This window comes from Carassius gibelio, chromosome B22 (assembly GCF_023724105.1).
Source record: "Carassius gibelio isolate Cgi1373 ecotype wild population from Czech Republic chromosome B22, carGib1.2-hapl.c, whole genome shotgun sequence".
In the NCBI taxonomy this organism is placed as follows: domain Eukaryota; kingdom Metazoa; phylum Chordata; class Actinopteri; order Cypriniformes; family Cyprinidae; genus Carassius; species Carassius gibelio.
Genome location: NC_068417.1, coordinates 52,515,639 through 52,528,137, shown reverse-complemented (window position 1 = coordinate 52,528,137; position 12,499 = coordinate 52,515,639).

Genomic DNA, 12,499 nt, shown 5'->3' with positions numbered 1-12,499 from the left:
TGACTAAAACAACGTTTACACTAATGTTACTTGCAAACAAAAATAGGTGAACAATAAAACTGGCTAAAATAGTTGATTTATAACTACCAAAGTCCTTTCAGGCAAGTCGTGCCACTCAGCCGCCAGCTTGGCATCGCCTCCGGGCAGCTATTTCAGATTAACAAGACCAGCTCCTATCTAAATGAATGGGCAGAGAGTCAGAACTGCACTTTCACTGGTTACCGGGACATAGAAACAGCATGAATAGAAACAGCAGTGAAATAGGATAAAAATCGCTGTCTGTGTGTGTGTGTGTGTGTGGTGGGTGGGGGAAGGGGCGTGGTCAGTACACAACAATTTTAATCCATTAAAACAGTGTATTTTTCTTTGAAAGTATTTACAGAGAGTTTAGAAAGAGCCTTGCTTCCTCCGACTTTGTGTCAAGGACTTATAACTTTAATTTAAAACCAATTAAAAATCCTTTGTTAATTGATCATTGGCAGCCAGTTACATTGCTAAATAACCATTATAAAATTATTGCTTTGGTTTTATCAAAAAGATATGTTTTGAATAATTAAATTGATGAATGTCAGTCTGTCTTTCTACAAAAAGGCCCATTTTTAATAATATAGGTCTGGTTTTGGACATTCTAGATTATTCTGACTGTTTCTCTAATGATAATTTTATACTCAGACTATTACAAAGCATTTGATTCCTGGAGCATGAATGTTTGTTCCAAGCTGGGATTCGGTGATTTGTGTTGTAGAACTATTAAAATTCGGGGTGTCCGTGGTTAACCGGTTAACCGATTAACCGTTAAAAATTGCGTAACTGAGTGAAACATTTTGCTCGGTTAAGTGACGTCAATGGCGTGCATTGAATTTAGTTGTAATACATTTTTGCACCACCAGAGACCGCCAGAGCGCTCCCAGACATTTGTAATGTCCACAAGAAGTCGTCATTTTTCTAATATGAAGCGTTAGAGCACTTTAAAATTGAGAGTGACGGGGCAAAATGCAAGTATTGCAATACAGTGCTTAGATATACTTCAAGTACAACCTTGTTGTTGTAATCTCAACAGCCAACACCCGGGCATCATTAGGCCGGTCAGGACACACTGGATGCGTGGCGATGGGCGAAAGCATCTCAGCTGCGTGGCGTGTCTGTTTTTAATTCGGTTCCCATGTTAACAGGTTAGAGCTTGCCGACTGCCTGCGTGAGACGCGCGGCTCGACGCGTGCATGCTAGAAATAGAACCGACGCCTTGTTGGAAGCGTTTCCAGGCAAAATATAATAAGAAAATATGTTTATATGTCATTTTGTACACAAATACATATTAATTCATGACATTTTGATATTTGAAAGTCTATAGGTTGACATAAATTCAGATATAAATGTAATTTTAAAAAATAAATAAATAATTATCGATTTTCAAATATTGTACCTGTCAAACATAGTCATAAGCACTATTCGGACGGGACTAGTTTTCTAAACTACGTTTGAGTTTCGATTCTTACCACCTGACATCTGTGATTTTCATGTACCAATTCAGACGGGACTAACATCTCTGTGTTTATTACAGAGGTGGGAGGGTCTGATTTGTGCATCTGGGCATCACAGAGATCACGCGCTCTGTATATTTTAGGCTTATTCTCAAATTCAGATTGTGTTAGAGGGCGGGATTATTAGGCAGTTTTAATAGGACAATTTGACCGGAGAGATTAAATTTTGTCTGACATTTCTTTTTTTTCTTTTTTCGGCCAATGTCCGGAAATTATCGGACAACGGAAACCCTGGCGCACACTATGGTTAACCGAGTATTAACCGCTAAGGGCCTCGGTTAACGGTTAATGAAAAACTTGAGAACGTGCAGCCCTAATTAAAATGCTTTCTACTGATTGAAGCTCAGCAGCGGTTCCTCTCCAGATGTACTCTGAATCAAGATGCCCAATCTCCTCACATCTGTTTCTGATCGCTACACAGCTTCTAAACTTGCACATCAGAGAAAGTGCTTTAAAAGGAATAACTGTTGATGACTCTGCAGTGGTGATAAGTCAGTCTTGTTTCTGAAGGATGTCTCTCAGCTTGAGCTAGCTTTAGAGACTCTTGAGCTCTTTTCTAAAGCAGCTCTTCGTCTTAACATTAACAAATGTGAGTTACTTCCAGTTACTTCTAACATTCCTAGCTGGGTGACAGCATGTTGACAAAATATTTGTGGAAAAATACAATTAATTGTAAAAAAGCATCAGTCAAACTGAATTCCAATGACAAAGGCGGTCTAAACTTAGTTGATTTTGGCTCTCTGAACAGTAACGCACGTCCTGATTTTGCTGAGTTAGATGTGTTCCTAGGTCAACATATTTTGTTGACCCTGGAACAACATTTTACTCCAAAAATTTAGTCTTGACCATATCCCTACACCTAAACCTAACCTTAACCATGAGTGATCCCTAAACTCAGAGGAAATGATAGATGAATGACACTGATGTACAAGCACTTAACAGTGATTTTAAGCATAAACTTCACAAAATCTATAAACCTAGAGATTGTTGTGAACAAATACTTGAGTATCTAAGTAAGTTAAACAAAACAGCTTATGCTAGTGACAAGGTTTTTTTTTTTTCTCACACAAAACATTAAACTGACTTCTGCTGAACATTCTATTTGCAGGCTACTTTTTTACATTGGTTAGTAGCACTTTTTGAAAGTTGGATTTTTTGTGTATATAGTTCTCTGTTTATTTGTGCTTTTTTTATATACAGGTATGGAAGATAAGTGAATCACTGTGTAATCTCCTGTCGGTGGGATCGTACCCATCAGGGGATGATGGATCCAAAAGGTAGAACCTTCGTAGATTTGCTCTCAAATTCAACCTAAAGGGTTGTTACAAACCCGATTACAAAAAAGTTGGGACACTGTACAAATTATGAATAAAATTAGAATGCAATGATGTGGAAGTTTCAAATTTCAATATTTTATTCAGAATACAACATAGATGAAATATCAAATGTTTAAACTGAGAAAATGTATAATTTTAAGGGAAAAATCAGTTGATTTAAAATTTCATGGCATCAACACATCTCCAAAAAGTTGGCACAAAGCCATGTTTACCACTGTGTGTCATCACCTCTTCTTTTTATAACAGTCTGCAAACGTCTGGGGACTGAGGAGACAAGTGTCTCAAGTTTAGGAATAGGAATATTGTCAGATTCTTGTCTAATACAGGCTTCTAGCTGATCAACTGTCTTAGGTCTTCTTTGTCACATCTTCCTCTTTATGATGCACCAAATGTTTTCTATGGGTGAAAGATCTGGACTGCAGGCTGGTCATTTCAGTACCCGGATCCTTCCTCTACACAGCCATGATGTTGTAATTGATGCAGTATGTGATCTGGCATTGTCATGATGAAAATGCAAGGTCTTCCCTGAAAGAGACGATGTCTGGATGCGAGCATATGTTGTTCTACAACGGAAAATTATTTCACCCACATTTTGATATTTTATTTTCCCAACACATTTACATTTTTTACTTTTGCTTTCTATGTATATAAGTCCACTTTTGTAAATTTATTTTGATGCGGACACTTAAACACAGTACAGACCAAAAGTTTTGACACACCTTCTCATTCAAAGAGTTTTCTTTATTTTCATGACTTTATTTTCATTTTCTTGATGAGCTTCAAGAGGTAGTTTAAGAGTGACTATCTCCTGAAGCTCATCAAGAGAAAGCCAAGAGTGTGCAAAGCAGTAATCAAAGCAAAAGAAGAACCTACAATATGACATATTTTCAGTTGTTTCACACTTTTTTGTTATGTATATAATTCCATATATAATTCCACATGTGTTAATTCATAGTTTTGATGCCTTCAGCGTGAATCTACAATTTTCATAGTCATGAAAATAAAGAAAACTCTTTGAATGAGAAGGTGTGTCCAAACTTTTGGTCTGTACTGTATATATATATATATATATATATATATATATATATATATATATGAACACACACACACACACACATATATAAATAAATACCCAGACAAACTAAACCTACTTTGCATTTTATAGGTTTCTGTGGTTTGGGAGTTTGTTGGAATTGATGTAACTGGTCCATTACCCAAAACTGCAGAAGGCTTTCAATATATCCTAACAGCTACAGACTACTTCTCAAAGTGGATTGAGGCCTTTCCTTTAAAAGCAAAGATAGCAGCTGAAGTTGGAAGACATTTCTGTTCCCCTATTTATAGACATAAGATATAAATTGCCTCAGATCAGGGAAGAGAATTTGTAAATGAAGTAAGTCCACTAAAAATATTTTGTAATAAATTGGGTTAGGTTTATTTGAATGAGGATTGTTTCACTGAAAAAGCATCCTACATGTTTATTTTACGGTGGTAGGACAATCTGATGTGGTATTTTGCGCTGTAAAATCATCCTGTTTATTTTAATAAGAATTGTTTCACTGTAAAATCATCCTACATGTTTATTTAAAAGTGGTAGGACGATCTGATGATGTTCATTGCCTAATAAGATTCTTCGATAAAGTTACTTTACGTATAGTCACAGGAGCGAAGCAGTAGGCTTTTCCATTGATATGATTCAAATTTTGCGCTACGGTAGGAAAATCTGACGAGGTAGGACAAATCGACAGAACACTGGCCTGAGACTCAAACCTACAAAAGAGTCCTTGCTAAATAGAAGTGTTAATTTCTATCATTTATTTTCCAAGAAACAAAAATGATATTGACTCTAAGCTTTTGAATAATATAGTGTATAATGTTGCAAAAGCTTTTTATTTCACATAAATGCTGATCTTTGGGTCCTTATATTCATCAAAGAATGCTGAAAAAAATTACTCATGTTTTAAATTTTGATCATCATTAAATCAGCATACAATCAAAAAAAAGGAACTTAACTGGTTGTTACATTAAAAAAAGCTTAGCGTGTAATTTTAACAAAATAATTTCATGTTTCAAAGATGAACATGATGAAATCATATAGTATAAGCAGGAAATTTAACAAATTAAAATGTGTTAAATTCAGTCATGTTGAGATAATGTGATTCAATATAGTCAGACTGATCTTGCACCGAAAATGGACTAGCGAGATCACATGAGATCACACAAGATTACAAACCGTGTGCCCGGGAAAATAACGAGATTGCACGTGAAGAACTGGAAGAATTTGGCTGTCGTCGTGTCTGGAGTTCATTTGGAAAAGGTAAGATAAAATCTGTTTTGAATCCATCTAAATGCAAACAAAACGATGTCATCCTACTGGCTGAGGCCAGCCTAAAAAGATGCTAAGGAAAGTTGACGGGCCACTGCTGCACATCGCCACGAAAGCTTATCTTTTTCATGTGTTTTTAAGCTGTACCGCTTGTCGATTTAAACATTAAAGCATCCAAACACAAGAACAGAGTAGCTGGTTACTCTCGCGCTGTGTTCGGTGCGGAGAGAGAGAGAGCCGCGTATCACGGACAGCGACACTGAACCGAGCTCTCTTCTGCGAAGAGAAAGGCGTCTCAAAAACTTGAACATCGAATTTGCTTATTTTTGCTCTTGTGCCGACAAATACATACAAAATATTTCAAAATATCCACCTTGGAAATTATGCTCGGAAAAACTGTCAGTTATGTCTTAAGTGAAAGTAAACAGTTGAGGAAAAAAATGGGATGTGTATTATATTGGATGCTATGCTAATTATATTGTTCATCGTCTCTTAAAGTGACCGCGCCTAATTTAGCCACTGGCTGCTGTATGAAATTAATCTTGTGCCAATAAAAATGAACGTACCTTTTCAAGAAACTAATGAAAATATAAATTGAAACTGAATAAAATATCTTTGAAACTGAAAAAGAATAACTCGCTGGTAAATTTATTGACTTAGTTTTTAATACACTGCATGTTTTGCTAACTATTTCTCATATTTCTTTCAATATCAAATCAGTAGACAAATCTAGAAACAAGTTTTTCTGCTCTCTATCCAAGTTAGCTGCGTGCTATGTCTTTATGTCTAGTAGATCGATCTTGACGTGTTTATTATTATTATTCACATGACTGCAGTGCATTTTTTGTAGTTTGAGTACTTTGATTGCTACTAGGGGTGCTCCGATCACGATCAGCCGATCGTTATGCGCATCTCGTCAGTAAAGCCGGTTCTCTAATCAGGGGTTAATTCCCTCAGGTGCGTGATTTCACATAGAGCAGCTGTTACTACACAGAGCCGTTGTTAACTGAGAAGATGCGCAAATAAACACTGAAAATGAACGTGGATTTGTGCAGTTTCTCAGTTAACAACGGCTCTGTGTAGTAACAGCTGCTCTATGTGAAATCACGCACCTGAGGGAATTAATCGCTGATTAGAGAACCGGCTTTACTGACGAGATGCGCATTAACGATCGGCCGATCGGAACACCTCTAATTGCTACCCCCTAATTGGATCATGTGACACTGAAGACTGAAGTAATGATGCTGAACATTCCGCTTTGATCACAGAAATAAATTACAAATGGTACAATTTTCTAAATGTTGTGATTGTTATAAATGGTTATTAAAAACATTGTATATTTTACTGCCCTAGATGGAGATGCTCAGGATGAGGCAGCACTCTCTGTGCCACAGGTGATGCAGTGGCTGACTGGTCAAGCGCATAGGCACCTGCTTCTGTCAGAGAGAGAGAGAGAGGCCTTTAAAATTACTGTTCAGTTTGACCAAACTTGTATGCAATGACTGCCAAGCCACACACTTTGCTATCCAATCATCAGTGCATGCACCCAAACCATTACTTTTCCCACTGCACATCTGTCAAATTGTAATGAATTTAAAGAAATAATGAAAACAGCAGTGCAACACGGAGGTTGCTTTTATAGGGTGTAGATTTTAAAATGAACTCCAAATGTCCACATAGGATCTCTCTCAATAGTTTTAATTTAATCTTTAAAATTCAGAGATACAATGTTCAACGTGTTAATAACTTTATATGCTTCTGAATGGTTACATGTTTTACAGCATAGTATAAAATTAAATGTTTTATTGGCAATTAACTGATTTTCTTTAATTAAAATTCTGACAGAACTGCATGTGTACTTCTGAGTGTTTTACTTAAACATTTAAATGTTAAATAGAGCACAATCTTTTGATGATAGAAAGTGTCTGGACATAGAGCTCCCTGTCATTCAATGGTGATGTCAAGGGATTAATCAATCCACGCAGAACGGCAAGTTTTTGGTCAGAAAAAGGGCAATGGATCTCTGGCACCACCACACCATCCTCTGGGTCAGTATCAGCAGTTTCCTCTCGAAAAAGTTGCTCCACCACCTGAAAAAAGAAACCATTGTTATTTTACAATATTAACTGCTTTTAATTATAAAAACTTTAGGCTGACCTAAATTAGTTAGTTTGATAAACTGGTAAATTATCTTATCCCAAAGAAGCTATATTTAAGTAAATTAATACTTCACCCAGAATGAAAATTCTGACCGTTATTTGCCTAAATGTATTTTAGGCCCTATTTATACCAGGCATTGAAATGGGTTACGATTGCTGGGGTTCTCAACTCTGGTCCTCAAGATCTACTTTCCTGCAGAGTTTAGCTCTAACCTTAATCAAATACACAAGGTTGTGGCTAAACTCTGCAAGAAAGTAGATCTTGAGGGCCAGAGTTGAGAGCCCTCTTGTTATGTCAAGATAACAGTGCCAAAAAAGTGGAAAAGCATGAATTATTCAGCTATCTGAAAAAAATTAAAACGGGAAAACTATAAAAACATTTACATTACAATTTACAATACATTTATCTTTGATAGCTCTAAAATTTAATCGGGTCTTCAATTGAATACTTTTACATTAGTCAAATGAAGAGTAAAGAACTGAAAAACTAAGCAGTCGAGTCGCTTCAATAAATTAAGGTTAAACCACTGTGTGACTCCAGTGGTTTATCCTTAATTTATTGAAGCGACTCGACTGCTTAGTTTTTCAGTATTAGTGCTTAGTTTTTGTATTACTTAAATGACACATGATTTCCGGGGCTTGAAAGTGGTAGTTATGTGTAGCTGTCAATAGAGGGACAGAAATATCTCAGATTTCATTAAAAAAAGATCATTTGTGTTCTGAAGATGGATGAAAGTCACAGGTATGAAATGACATGAGCATTGATATTTTCAGTTGAAACACCTTTTAAGGTTGAGCAAATGAAAACAGAATTAGCATTTTTGGATGTGTAATCCATGTTTCCCCAGGTGTAAGTTACAATTTCTGATGTGTTTCCTGAAGTCTCTTCCAAATTCAGAGATATATTAACTACGTTGATTAACTCCTGTAGACCCATAATTAAACTATCTGGGATGTTAACATGATTTGATGCATTAATAGCCAAAGCAAGTTCTTGCTGAGCAACATCCAGGAGGTAATCCAAATCTATAGCTTCATTCCGACAAATCAAGTTAAACTTGGTTAGCATACGCTGCAAGATATCCTCTTGCACTTGTTCCTGCAGGTATAAACAATGCCTGGTTAGCTTACATATCAAGGTAACTATAATGCAATGCTGAAGTTGCCAAGTTTAGCAGGGTAACTTTAGACATATAAAATCTAATAAAATCCCTTGCGTATTAAAAAACAGCTAGAAAGTTAACCAAGTTCGTTATATTATGCATTCTATAGAATAACATGAATGGATGTAAGCCTACCTGGAGAAGTGACATTTCTCTTTGTCCCTAAAAAGTAATATAACAAGAAAATAAGATTTTATTTTTGTATGGACAATCACAAAGATAGAATAAATTACTTAACGGTTAACAACACTGTTATTAAATACAAAAGAAGATGATTTAGATGATTCAAGAAAATATACTTTAAGAAGTAAGTTACCAGGACTGCGTTTCACAAAAGCACGGTAAGAATTAAACATAACTTACAACCAGCCATCAATGTGTTTTACAATCGCTACCTCGCAATGCTTCAGAAACGCAGCCCAGATAATTAATGAACGACCTAACGTTAAATAAAGACATAACTTGGATAGAGAGCAGAAAAACTTGTTTCTAGATTTGTCTACTGATTTGATATTAAACTTACCTCAGGCTGCCTCGAATGCCCTGCGGTTGAGGATGTTGATGACGCTCCTGCTTACTCATCTCGGTTTTATAAATATTGTTGATGTGCTTTTATATAGTGTTTTACTCTACTGTTGTTAGACTGTCACACAGAACCCAAAATTCGCGCTGCTCTCCTTCCGGTTCAAGGAGCCGTCAATCTAAATCTCACTAGCCAATGAGAGCAAACCGCTGTTAAGCCCGCCCACACGGTAGGTTTGTGTCAGAATTGCGAACGAAAACTTCAGAAGCGTAAACGAAGAAGTCAGAAGCGTAAATGAAAACTCTGGAAGCGCATTTGTAAGTTCAGTCAGCGAAAGAAATATGAGAAATAGTTAGCAAAACATGCAGTGTATTAAAAACTAAGTCAATAAATTTGCCAGCGAGTTATTTTTTTTTTTCAGTTTCAAAGATATTTTATTCAGTTTCAATTTATATTTCCATTAGTTTCTTGAAAAGGTACGTTCATTTTTATTGGCACAAGAATAGCTCAATAGCTGCTGTAATGTTAATCCAAGAAAATGAATATCACTCACTGCTCTTGACTGAATTACTTTGTAGTTTTAACAGTCAAACCAAAAATTATTCAGACACCAGATATATATTTTTTTTTTACATATTATACCCAAAGAATCTTCATACAGTGAGCTGCTAGTGAAATTGATAAAAATGTTAAATATATATATATATATATATATATATATATAAAATGCCCACTGGTACAGCCTTCACCGGGGGCCTCGCAAACCCCAGCTACGGCCCTGTGTATAAGCAACGTATTAAACTGAAAATTAACATTTATATGCCCTAATATATCATAAAAACAACACAATATGGCTATAGATCAGTGGTTTTCAAACTTTTTCAAGAGCGACCCTTTTTTATTTATTTTTTTTAAGCGACCCATAGGCTTATTCTTAAACCAAGCATAAGAATAACAAACGCTTTTGATGATGCACGTACACTGGATGATCATTGACGCGATTGCAATGCAAAGTTGATTCTGCTCTAATTTGATCTTGCTATGGGATGCTCATTAACCAGTTAACCATTAACCATCATAAGAATTTTAACAAATTAAAAGCCTACTATCGTTTGCTGCATGCTTAAAAAAATACACAAAACATAGGCTATTCCACAACAAATCCTTTAAATGTGATATTCAGAACAGAACAAGTAACAAACAACTGTCACCCAATCAAAATCACACACACTCACACAAACTGTTTAAAAGCAAAAAATAAGGCAACTGAAGGAAAACAATTATCCTATTGATCTGAAAGTTTGTGTGTGTGTGCGTGTGTCAGAAGGCTCTGAATGTTCACTGAACTATTTAATGTGTGTGTGTGTTGCTGCCGATGGAGCGAACGAGTGTGTGTGTGTGTTGCTGCCGATGGAGCGAACGTGTGTGTGTGTGTGTGTGTTGCTGCCGATGGAGCGAACGTGTGTGTGTGTGTGTGTGTGTGTGTGTGTGTGTGTGTTGCTGCCGACGGAGCGAACGAGTGTGTGTGTGTGTTGCTGCCGACGGAGCGAACGAGTGTGTGTGTGTGTGTGTGTGTTGCTGCCGATGGAGCGAACAAGTGTGTGTGTGTGTGTGTGTGTGTGTGTGTGTTGCTGCCGATGGAGCGAACGAGCGAACGTGTGTGTGTGTGTGTTGCTGCTGACGTAGCGAACGAGTGTGTGTGTGTGTTGCTGCTGACGTAGCGAACGCTGGTTTCAAACTTTAATTTGCCAACTTTTCACCGCATATTAGGGACATTGGTGTTGCAGTACGGACTGCTTCCGAACAGTTGACAAACCCAAACTTCAAAAAAATAATCTTTATATGGCCTTACTCCAGATTTCTGCTTTTTCTTCGCTGGGCAAGTACTGCTACTCTGTTCACATGCATCGCCTTCGTTATCTTCCCTGCTGATCTCCGCTGTTTGCGTCAGGGTTTGACGACTGCCTGCGTTTTCTATTACTTCATTTAAAAATCATAAATGCTTTTTGACTTTGGCTTGCTCATGTTCAGCATAAAATAAATTAAATACGGGATACTAATGTCACGCTACCTAAGCTGTTGCATCATCTCAGTGACAGAAAAAAAATGGCTGTATCAACAACACTGCGCACAAGATTTTTTTTATTTTTTTTTGCATGTATTTGAATGGTTTTCAGTGTACTTCTATTCAAAGTTATCATTATTAATCTTATTATGATTACAAAACGGAATTAATTATTTTAGTAAAAAAAAAAAAAAAGTAACTGGCAAACCATTTTTTAATTCTCGCGACCCAACACATTCAAACACATTCAACTTACATTGAAAGATTTCAAGCCAGATGTAGTAAGACACACTCGAGTTTCACAAGAATCCTCGTATAATCCTGAGGGAGTTGACTCTGCAGTTGAAGCAGACAGTGCATGTTCAAATAGTGATGTAGAGGTAACCACTTATTTGCCTGAAGTAATTGAGAATAATTTTGCAGCAGCGTTGCTCAAGTTAGAGCATTTTGCACATGTCCCAGGCAAAAAAATTTATGAGTTCTTAGAGGAACTGCACTACTTACATTCAGCAACATTACGCCTCTCCATTGAGATTCTTGAAGAGGTATTTCAGAAACATAGTCCCACAACTGATAAGTCTGCGGTAACAGAAGTAGCAACTGCTCTCTGCACTTCTAATCCATTGCTCAAAGCCATAGAGAAGGGGGGTCCCCTAAACTCAACTTATCTCCACAACAAGTATTATCAAGAAAGCTTTAACGTTGTAGAACCCATTGAATAGGTTCTTTATGCCAAAGAAAACAGATGTTTTCAGTATGTTCCTGTACTGAAGTTGTGGGTAGATAAAAACCACAGAGAACAACAGAGTAAAATGGCGAGTGGTGAACATCACACTTACAAATCTCCTCAGGATGGTTCACACTTCCAGCAAAACATTTTTCTGTTAGGAGATGAGATGAGGAAATTGTAACGTTTATACATAGATGATTTTGAAGTTTGCAATCCTCTGGGTACTTCTCGCAGGAAACATCAACTTTGTGGAATCTACTGGACTCTGAGTAATTTGCCTCCAGGCTCACATTCATCACTATCATCAATTTACTTGGCATTGTTGTGTAAAACTGATGATGTAAATAAGTATGGTTATGACCATGTCTTATATCCTCTTCTTCAAGGCATGAAAACTCTGGAGCTAGACTATTACTTGGCAGATTTGTTAAAGGTACGATTCATGTTGTTGCGGAGGATAATTTGGGGGCTCACAGTATTGCAGGTTTTAATGAGAGCTTTTCTAGTGGGTATATCTGTCGATTTTGCACAGGAACAAAAACAGAAATCCAAACAAAAGAGGACAAATCAGGTGCATTCATGGACAAAAGTTGTGTTATCACCAAAACGCTTGCCCACTTCAGCGTTCAGACAGGCTATCCTCCAGATATTATGC